General features: G+C 32.1%; 1 long non-coding RNA gene across 1 annotated transcript; it reads left to right on the top strand.

Annotated features, from left to right (window-relative positions):
* Positions 1-1,087: 1,087 nt before the first annotated feature.
* On the top strand, positions 1,088-2,326 carry LOC127847618 (uncharacterized). Its single transcript, XR_008034079.1, has 3 exons — positions 1,088-1,152; positions 1,502-1,651; positions 2,246-2,326. It is a non-coding gene; the product is annotated as an uncharacterized LOC127847618 (long non-coding RNA).
* The last annotated feature ends 8,044 nt before the right edge of the window (positions 2,327-10,370 follow it).

Here is a 10,370-nt window from a genome sequence, read left to right as displayed (position 1 = left end):
TATTATCGGCATAAAGATATAACCGATTTTTTGCGTTTGGTATTTGAAGGCACTTCAAATACAGCAGATGTGAAATGATTACGAATCATTCTTAGATTGGGTATAGATTTTCATTATGTCTGTACAGGTCAAAATGTCCGAAAACGATATCACGGAACGACCCAAACGTTATGAAGGAAATGAGAAAGTCGTACTTCCTGCAATGGGAGAAACCAGTGATTACTGTACTGGATTGATAATACCAGGTGTTCCAAATCCGAACGTGAGTGTTTTAACATTCAAAATGGATGACAAAGAACGTCGTCAAAGCCCTGCATATGTCGCCCAGCGTTATCAGTAGATGTTTAAAAGCTCATGTCACGTTTTGTAAAAATGACAATGCTACAAATGATGACTTTATTTGCAAGAATACATTAGCACAATTTCAAATCGGTACACAATCGTTTATTCTAAGTATTTTATTTTGATTAAAAACATATACGTGATTATAAGCATTAAAATTAGGGATGTTTAGTATATTTATTTCTATATTTAGAATATTTCTTACAGAAATTTGTTTAAGAAACAGCGCAGACCCAGATGAGACGCCGCATCATGCGGCGTCTCATCTGGGTCTATGCTGTTTGCCAAGGCCTTTTTTCTAGACGCTAGGCATAAATGGGTAATATTAAACATGAGCCATTGCGTCTAAAAATGAACAATATTTGAACGTGAGTTATTTAAGTATTTTCTTCTTCTGCTATATACGATACTAGCAAATACATTTTTGTCTTTATGTCTTATACATTTAGAATAAGGGATCTAGAAATTACGAATTGGCAACTATATGACACAATAAAAATGAAAACAACAGAATTGCTTCAAAGGAGCAGCGAAATAAATTTTCTGAAAAAGACAGTCAGTGAATTTCGGCAACAGAATATCCAGATTATAAATGTAAGTGGAAAATCTAATTTATTTGTTTTCATTTTATTTTAATATTTTCTTATCACATAAAACATGGTTGTGCATGTATACATTATGCATGTATAGCCATTTATTGATACATCATTTAGTCTGAAAGTTTATATTTCAAAGGACCTGCAGAGAAGCATTGATGAACGGGAAGAGGACCTATTTGATGCGGATTCCATAACTTTTAAGTGCAGAAAGGTAATTCTGTCCACAAATGCTTTCCCTTTCGTATTAACGGGAATAAACAAGTAACTGTTTTTTTCCGGCCCTTGAATACCATTTAATATACATTTACTTAAGATTTTGCGAGTTGCGTATCATTTCTCGCCGCTCTGCAGTCCATACATGATAAGGCATGCAACTTGGATTGTTTTATTATTTATTACTATCATACAAGAATAAAGGTCACATTCATGTATTAATATTTATGCAAATGTAGATCAGAACGCCTTAATTTTAAGTTGTTATATTAATCAACATATTTTAATATTAAAGGTTTTACACAGACTCCAAAAACAAGCCAACCAAGAAATATATTCCACTTCAGGAAATGCTGGGAAGTTTGTTGATTGAATGCGAGGCGACTGAACGTGTGAGGAAACAGCTTTACATCGAGGTCGTTCAAAATATCAGACGCGAGTACATGGCTATTAACAAAATTGAACTGGCAAATGTGAAATGACTGTGTGAGACACGGGTAAAAGTAGCATATGCAATTAAAATATGTACCCTTAAATAAAATTCAATTGTAGCTCCGCTGCTTACTAAGTTTATATATAGAGAGAATGCGGTAAGTAAGGTTATTCATTTGCTAACAAACAAAGGAGTATTTTTCACTTAGTGCAGTTCCCCTGCAAAACAAAACGAATGGTTGTTTTCGTTGCTGAATAAAAAATTTCAAAGTCATAGGACTTTGTTAGACCTAACAGATTAAACTATGATCCTTTAATTTTGCATGTAAAATATGGCTAAAAGCTTGGAACATAATAGAAATGGTAATGGCCGGCAGTAATCTTGTGTTTGTTGCGCAGTGAGATATTTTCCTTATAAATATAAGACATGATCAACATAATTCAAAATCATGACACAATATATCGAATGAGGTGCACTAATCAACTTCAGCCGTATGCCTGGTTTTATCGGAAGATATTTAGCATGTTTTACTTACGGTAATTGTAAAGATGACGTTTGCGATGTTAAAATATAATAAAATAGATTGGCGCGTATACTACCTACATGAATATATTACATATTAATTCATATACGATAAATTATAATTATATTATTGCAGATTGACGAAGCTCTCAAGGAGTACAAGCAGGCATCGCAGGAATTATCAGATGTTAAATCACAACTTTCAGTGACAACTCAACGTTTGAATGAAATGGAGCAAAAGGTATGGAAAAATGTTCGTTGTCAATAAAAATATTCGAAATGTGTTGGTTTCAATTCATGCTCCGTATCAAATACATACTCATATCAATTTTTCCCCCATAATTCCCATACAATTCCTTTGCGAAGTATTTAGTTCATATACTATAAGACGTATATACAGCATCGACTTCGGCACAGTTTGCAATTTCATTCATTTGTTGGCGTTGTTGATTGGTCGCTGTGGTGATCTGGATAATATCTTGCGTCGGCTATTCGGAAGGGAGGGTCCCTGATTCCATTCACAATGTGAAAGCGTTCTTTAGACCACACTTGAAGTACTGGTCCTTTCCAGGAAATGGATTCTAAAGTGGCTAAATAAGTATAGGCGTTTTGATGCAAATAAGCTTACATAAATAGATATCAACTTAGTTATTTGATATAAAATAATTATTATGTCATTAAGAACGAGCCCGTTATTCTCATCATCATATACTATTTATTACACGTATTAGTATTAATTATTTTTGATGCGGTTTATGGTTGTTTTTTTATCAGTATTTGAACGCCAAGCAACAACTGAAACTGTCCGAAAATCGAGAAAAAATCACAAAAGATGAGCAGTGGGATTTGATGAACTCTGCGAGAGACGTTCAAGTCCGTCTAAAATCGGTAAACAAACACAACAGAAAACTTTTTGAAAGTATCCTTTCGGTGGACGCATTGATTGATAATCCGAGAGCAGAGTGAGTAACGTTTCTTTCTTATTGTGTAAATGCCTTTATTATGTAACCTATATTTTGTACTTTATTTTCATTGCAGCTATATGACCGGTTTTACCATCATCTGTCTGATTTGCAGATTTACAAGATATTGACAAAAACATTTTGAGCATTTTGTATCTCGTTAAATGGTGTTACCATACCACATCCAGCGTTGAACAGTGACGTTTGATGTGTTAGATTATGTTACGAAATATTTCGCAAAAATTTCGTAGATTTTAATATTTATGTTACTTAAATAACAAAGGAATACGAAAATTACTTATAGAATTGTCAGTTTTTAGAATTACACATATGTGTCGATGTAAGGATGTCTGAGCCGAGAATTTGGACCTAACTTTCTCTTTATTCAATGAAAAGCACGTACTTTATTGTCATGTGTATGATTTTCTGACAAATGTCTTGGCTGTTGTAATACAGTTTAATTTGTATATTTATTTGTTTTGGAAGCGATTTTTGTGCAATTGTTTAAACCATGGTGTGATGCAGGAGTTTTAAAAGTTGTATACCTTTTATATATTTATAGTATTATAGATTTTAGCTCGGCTTTTTTCGGAGAAAACCCGAGGTATTGTCATTGTCAGCTCGTCGTCCGCCGTCCACCGTCCGCCGTCGTCGTGATAAAGCCTTAACATTTTGTTAAGGTTCTATACATTGGCTCTAAAATCAAAGTGCTTTCACCTACAACTTTGAAACTTCATATGAAGCTGCACTTTGAAAAGTTTTACACGCCACACCCATTTTTGGGTCACTAGGTCAAAGGTTAAGGCCACTGTGACATATAAAAAAATATTCTGACAAGCTTTTATTTATTCAAAACTGCACCCGCAGCCGAGCGTTGGCACCCGTTATGCGGTGCTCTTGTTTTATAAAGATACCGTTGAGAATGAAGATATTGAAACTAATCAAAATAACGAACGACTACGGATCTCGTGGGAATTATAGTTAATGGAAAACTGTTACTGACCATATCGTGAAATACATAGTTTGTCAGCGTAGTTTACAGGGGCGAAAGCAAAATGTCTCAATTACCGAATTCACTTTTATGAAAACTGTTTAATGTGAATCCGTAGTATGTAAATATGAGGTAAAAAAATCTTGTTGTAAACCTCAACTTAGTTATGTGTCTGTTTTACGAGGTTATTTCCGCCGTTCGAAAGATTTGTCCTTTTCTCGGACGTAACCTCAATCACACCCCTGGCATAATTGGTGTCAATCGGCTGAAAATATCATTTTCGTTCTTATGCACTTAATGTAAACACTCTGTTTTAACTATGAATCTAAATGCAAATCTTTCTTAATGTCCCGATAACCAATGCTTAAACGAGACCGAGCACTCAGTCGAGGAACCACCATACTCAAATGCATTTGCTTATAATGCTAAAGCTTTAATAGTTGTCAACGATAAATGAAAGACGCTATGAAAAACAAATCGAATTATGATTTTTAATATTTCTTAAAAAATGATATTCTTTGAACATTGTCTTTCAGATGGACATTCATGTATGAACAAGTGAAGATTCAGTTCACACGTTCACCAGAGCGCAACTTACGCAAGAAGAAGGGTTAATTGAAGAAATTGAAGAAACCAAACGCACGAACGAATAAACAAACTGTGTGGGCCTCATTTTCGTATGCAACCTTTTGACAGCTTGACACGCAACATAATCCGAGTAATTGTTACAAAACTAGTGGTAACGGTCTTTGGATATTTAGAAAATGTTGTGTTGGATGGCAAAAACAATTACTTTTCTTAGAATGAACATGTTACAAATGCAATGTTATTGAGGACAATATGTTTTTAAAATGATCATTATAATTTAATATTAAAATTGCATACCATGCCACATTTTTTGAACGATTTCCCTATGTTAAAATCCTTTAAAAAATATATAAATAAATACTAAATATTATTTCAATAAAAAACAACAACAATTAAACAAATTTATAGAAGTATTATGCTTTTCATGTAATTCAATTACTATACTTGTACTTATATATTTGTATGACTAACTTTACATCTATACTTAATGTACTTTAAGCTCTTTATAGTTCTTTGTATTTTGTTGTTATCTTATTTGGTATTGTGTACATATACTTTTTGTACTTTCATAATATACCTTTTGTAATGATGTTGCATTTGCAATAATGTTTCATTCCCCTAATAAATAGTACACAAATTAAATTTAAAACATACTTAACATGCAACAACTAGATAAATAGTGCATTATTTATATTTCGATTTGTGTTTTTTTCCTCAAAAATGTTGTTGTGTATTAGAAATAGAATACTTATTATTTGGAATTTATAAAAAACCTTATATGATAAAACAATCGACTAAATAAAACAGTCTTATTAATAACGATTTATTCTAGAAGCATGTGTACGACATGATAAGACTTTTGTTTACAAAATACAATTAATATAGTTCATCGTTTTATTCCAAAATAAGTATCAACTTCACTGATGCGCGAGCAGAATGCGCAGGAAAAAAACACAACTAACGAAATAAAATCGACGACAAAGTATAGCTTATCTTCATATGCAGGAGCAGCATTATGTGTAATTTAAATATGTTATCATAAATAAACAAAGATATACATAATTGAGCGATTTTATCATTTATATTTTGTAACATCACAAAAAATGACTAATTTGTTATGTTGACGTTAATTTTAGTTCATGTATGCTATGTAATCATGATTTCATTCTGTTGTATGATCTATGTATTGATATGCAGTTGTACTGTTTTCCCGCACGTTTTTTAGACATGGAAATGAGCGTGTTACGTTTTCAAACTATTCTAGATTGTGTTTTGAAATATCGGTTTTATGCCCATTTGAGGGAATTTTTGACATTTTAAATTGTGAAAGTATTCAATTTATACGAATTTTGTAGAGAACAATACACGACATTAATGAGTTTTAATGAAAGGATGTGTAATTAGCAAATATTGGTATTCTGCTATGATTGGTTAACAAAAATTCGTTGAGTGATTACTTTTACAAGCGCGTTTATTACAGCAGAACGAACAATAGTTGCCAAAAAAAATTAAACAGTTTAAAGTAGCACTCATATCTGCTAATTGATAAGAATTATTTGATACTCAAAGGTTGATAATAACATTGAATAAACACGTACATTAATACTGCTAGTCTTAAGATCCAATATTATGATGACATTATACGTTAATGTCAAATTATTATCATATTCAGAACTAACATTGTTTTAAATTTAAAGATGTTATCATTTTAAGCAGTTAAAATACATAAGTGGGCGTTTTTATTATACATAATAAGCCAACATCTACAAAAAACTGTAACGAAAGTGGTATATTGTCTTGATTATTTTTCGTTTGTTCATTGTTATCTGGTTTCCATATTTTCCATAGTTTGATGGTGATTGGTGTTTTTTGATATTTTAAAATTTTCTAATGTTATGTATGGATGTATGTGTAGTAAGTTCTTAAGTGTGGCAAACGGTTGTAGTTAATGTGTCAATTGGAAAAAACCCTCAATCTTTGCATCTTCTTTCTATTAATAGTAGAATTGTGTGACGTTGTTAAACTATTTTATCTTATGATACCTAACAATATTATTGTTTAATTGTGAAATATCACTATTTTAACATAAACGTTTATAATAGAGACGTAACTATTAAGAAAATGCAACCTCCATATTGTATGTCAATTGAGGCTAAGAGTCAACGAACATAGCTGATAATTAATGGCACAATTTTTTTTTTCACAAAATTCTTTCGGTCTCTTGTAAATTAAATTTATTATACGTCGTGATTATAATGATTACTTCATATGTTTAATGATATATGAACTAACACAACCGTCTGCGAATGATGTCTTTATCATACAAGCAAGTAACAATATAAACACTTATTATGTAGCAATTGTAGCATTTTCTTGTTTTTGCATATATAATGTCAGCATGTATAAGTGACATTTTCTTGCGTTTTCTGGTGTTAGTTGTATTCTTTAATATATATTAAAAAAATTTAGAATGAATCTTCAAGTTAAAATCATCCTTATTGCCTGCCTGGCGCCGTTAGCCTATTCTACGAAAACTTTATTAATGGTCAATTATGTATTAAGGATGAATCAAGGAATTTGTATCATTTTATATTTGATAATATTTTCCAACTGTTGTCTTACAAAATATAAGTTTTTAAATTTCAAATAGATCTATATCTGTTTACGGTAAAGATTTAACAATTTAGGAAGTTTTTAATTGCAAAGCACCACACTGTATGTTAAGTTAGAACATAATGTCAATCACAGAGCTGCTAATATATATTAATTTGGGATAGACAATTAGGCTAGATGCTTACTATTAAGATCAACATTATTTTTAAAACCACATGTTAATGAATATGTGTGAATAAAGATTTGTATTCTGCAAAAAAACTGTCTTGTTTTGAAATCAAATACGTGCTTTTTTTTACTTACGTCTTATAGTCTTCAGCACGTCCATTACCCTGGATATCACTTTGTACCTGACATATTTATCTAAAACAAAATGCTAGTTGCCTTTGAAATTTTCATTGAAAGTTTATAGCGCCTAAAGTGAGAACGAACACGTTATTTTGTGCCTGTTAGTAAGCCATACATTACATAATAATAAATACTGTTTTGACGTGTATTATACGACACTTTTATCCCAACCGTATTAGCAACATCAACATTGAACCGCACTCTGGCAAAACGGGACTTAATTCTTATGCAAAAAATTTCGCACCGAATTAGCCTGTGTAGTCTTCACAGGCTTATCAAGGACGATACTTTCCGCTTGTAATGTGTTTTTCTTTGAACGCTCTTCTTTGCGAAAATCCAAATCAGACGGAAATCATCGTCCCTTAAAAGCATGTGCGGACTGCACAGGCCAATCTGAGATGTCACTTTACGCACAGCTTACTCCGTTTTACCATAGCGTACTCAATGGTATTTTTATGAGAACAAAAACTTGTTAATGTGTCATATAAACCCAATTGCGCATCACTTCAGCGTATTTCCCAATTGTGCATGCTTCATGCACATGTAGAGGTTTCCGATTGGAATACGTGATTTTTTTTATTTATAACATTTAAACTAAAATCTAAAGGACTTTTTTTGCATCTTTCATCAAACAATGTATTATAGTAAATAGTCAACGAATTATCTGTTGTTGCAGAATGAGATCGAACATAGCCGTTACACGTTCACCGTGAAAAGGATTAATAATTTGCAGTTGTGTCCTATAGTTTTTTGTTGATCTATTTTGTCTACATTAAAATCTTTTGAAATTGATTGGAACGATATGAAAAAAATACGTCCATATTCGCCCCATTGATGCAAAAAAGCACCATGTGCCTTCTTATTTCAATGTCACATGGTACCTTTTTGCACCAAGGGGGCGAAATATATACCTATCGGTTGCACAAATCACAAATGACGCTGAGCTGAGGCACACATTTTCATGAATACATTACATGAATGATCAATATAATTGCACTGTTTAAATACAAACAACCAACAGTTATTAATATGTATTTTAAGATCAACAAGACATCATGGTCCAAATAAAGAAAGCAAAGCTGGTTGCTGTCATCGTGTATTCCTGCGAGTTATACGATGCGTTTTTCCTCTGCAGTTACTTCTGTTACTGTTATTAGCAACAGCGAGTCTTGTGTCAATCAGAAAAAATGACTATAGCTGTACGCTGGAGAATAACTTCCGGCGATCTCTTCACCAGATTTTATACTATACTGATGGGCCGACTCCATTATGAACAATTTTGAAACAAGTCTCCTTTCACAAGTTTCGAAAATGAATGTTCTTCAAAGCAGAGATACTATGAATGTTATGTGTGTTTGTTATGACTTTATCAATTTTGTATTGATTGAATACTCATACCGATGGACACATTTTTTAAGAGTTGGCGTGAATAAACGAAAGTCTATCAAATCATTACTTCTAGCGTCCTAAAAGTAGGGATTCTGAGAGTTTATGACACATATGAAATTAAGCATAGCATACTAATACATAACAATTATAAAGCAAATATTATTTAATAATAATGTTGTTACAATAAAGATGGAAGGTTAGAGCCATCTTTCTAACAAATTATCTGTACAGTATAAATAATGTGTTCGATTATACAGTATAAATTAGTTTCTGTTTAATAAAAAAATATTATATGATTTATTCTATTGTATTAATACACAATATACTTTAAAGTCATGTACTTATATACACTGTAATTTTGTATACCTTAACCGCCATATTAAATGTAAATGACATTATTTATTTCATACCAACAATGACCAAATTTATTACTGCTTTTTACCTGTATATTAAATGCCGCCATTGGTTTAAAGATATTTATTTCGGAATACATTTGCATGAATAATATACACATTAATATGTGGATTTACCAGGAAGCTAAACTAAGTTTATTGTAAATCGTTCCACGAGCATGAAGAAAAACGATGCATTATGCGAGAAGTCTTGAAATTGATAAAAATGTTAATTTCGAGTGGTTGAGGTGGAAAGTACTTGCAGGAAGAGATATGGAAGAAAGGGAATAGATAGAGAGATTGAAACGGACTAACAGTAGAAGAACGAGGTTGGAGCAGGAGTTAGAAGGGAGTTGGGGAGCACATGAAGATTATGAGAGAACTGGTACCAAAGGCGTCGGCGTCTTATCGAAGCGTTTAGAATTGTCAATAAAGGTATGTACTGCTGCAACAATATTGCAGATGGCCTCCAAAGAAAGAAGAAGATTTCCAAAAAGCAATACCTTGCCGCCATTGCAACTGGTATCTTTATAGTATACAATATACTTCCAGAGACTACTGTGGTTTTATCAAAATAATATTTAATTAATGTGAATGTGATCATGGATGATGTTGCTTACAAAATGTTTCCCATGGTTGATAATGAATATGCTTCATTTATTTATATTCATTTAAATGTGGTCGAGGCAGACATTTGGAAAAACTATTTGTTGTTCATATTCGTATCTATTATCTATTGTACGACAATTTGATACTATTTTTGCTTGATACTTGTTAGTTTCTTAATAGTTAATTTCATATAGACATAACCGTCTATTTTGCGTGTGATATTTGCATTTTCTTCAAATACAAGCTGTGGTGTAATAAATACAAGTTATTCGTTGATCGGGTATAGATTTGCATGGTGTCTGTCAGGGTCAAAATGTCCGTAAGCGATACCACGGAACCTACCAGAGATATTTTAGCACATGTTGACAG

Source organism: Dreissena polymorpha, chromosome 10 (assembly GCF_020536995.1).
Source record: "Dreissena polymorpha isolate Duluth1 chromosome 10, UMN_Dpol_1.0, whole genome shotgun sequence".
Taxonomy (NCBI): Eukaryota; Metazoa; Mollusca; class Bivalvia; order Myida; family Dreissenidae; genus Dreissena; species Dreissena polymorpha.
Note: the sequence above shows the minus strand (reverse complement) of the source record. Positions and strands in the feature narration are given on the sequence as shown.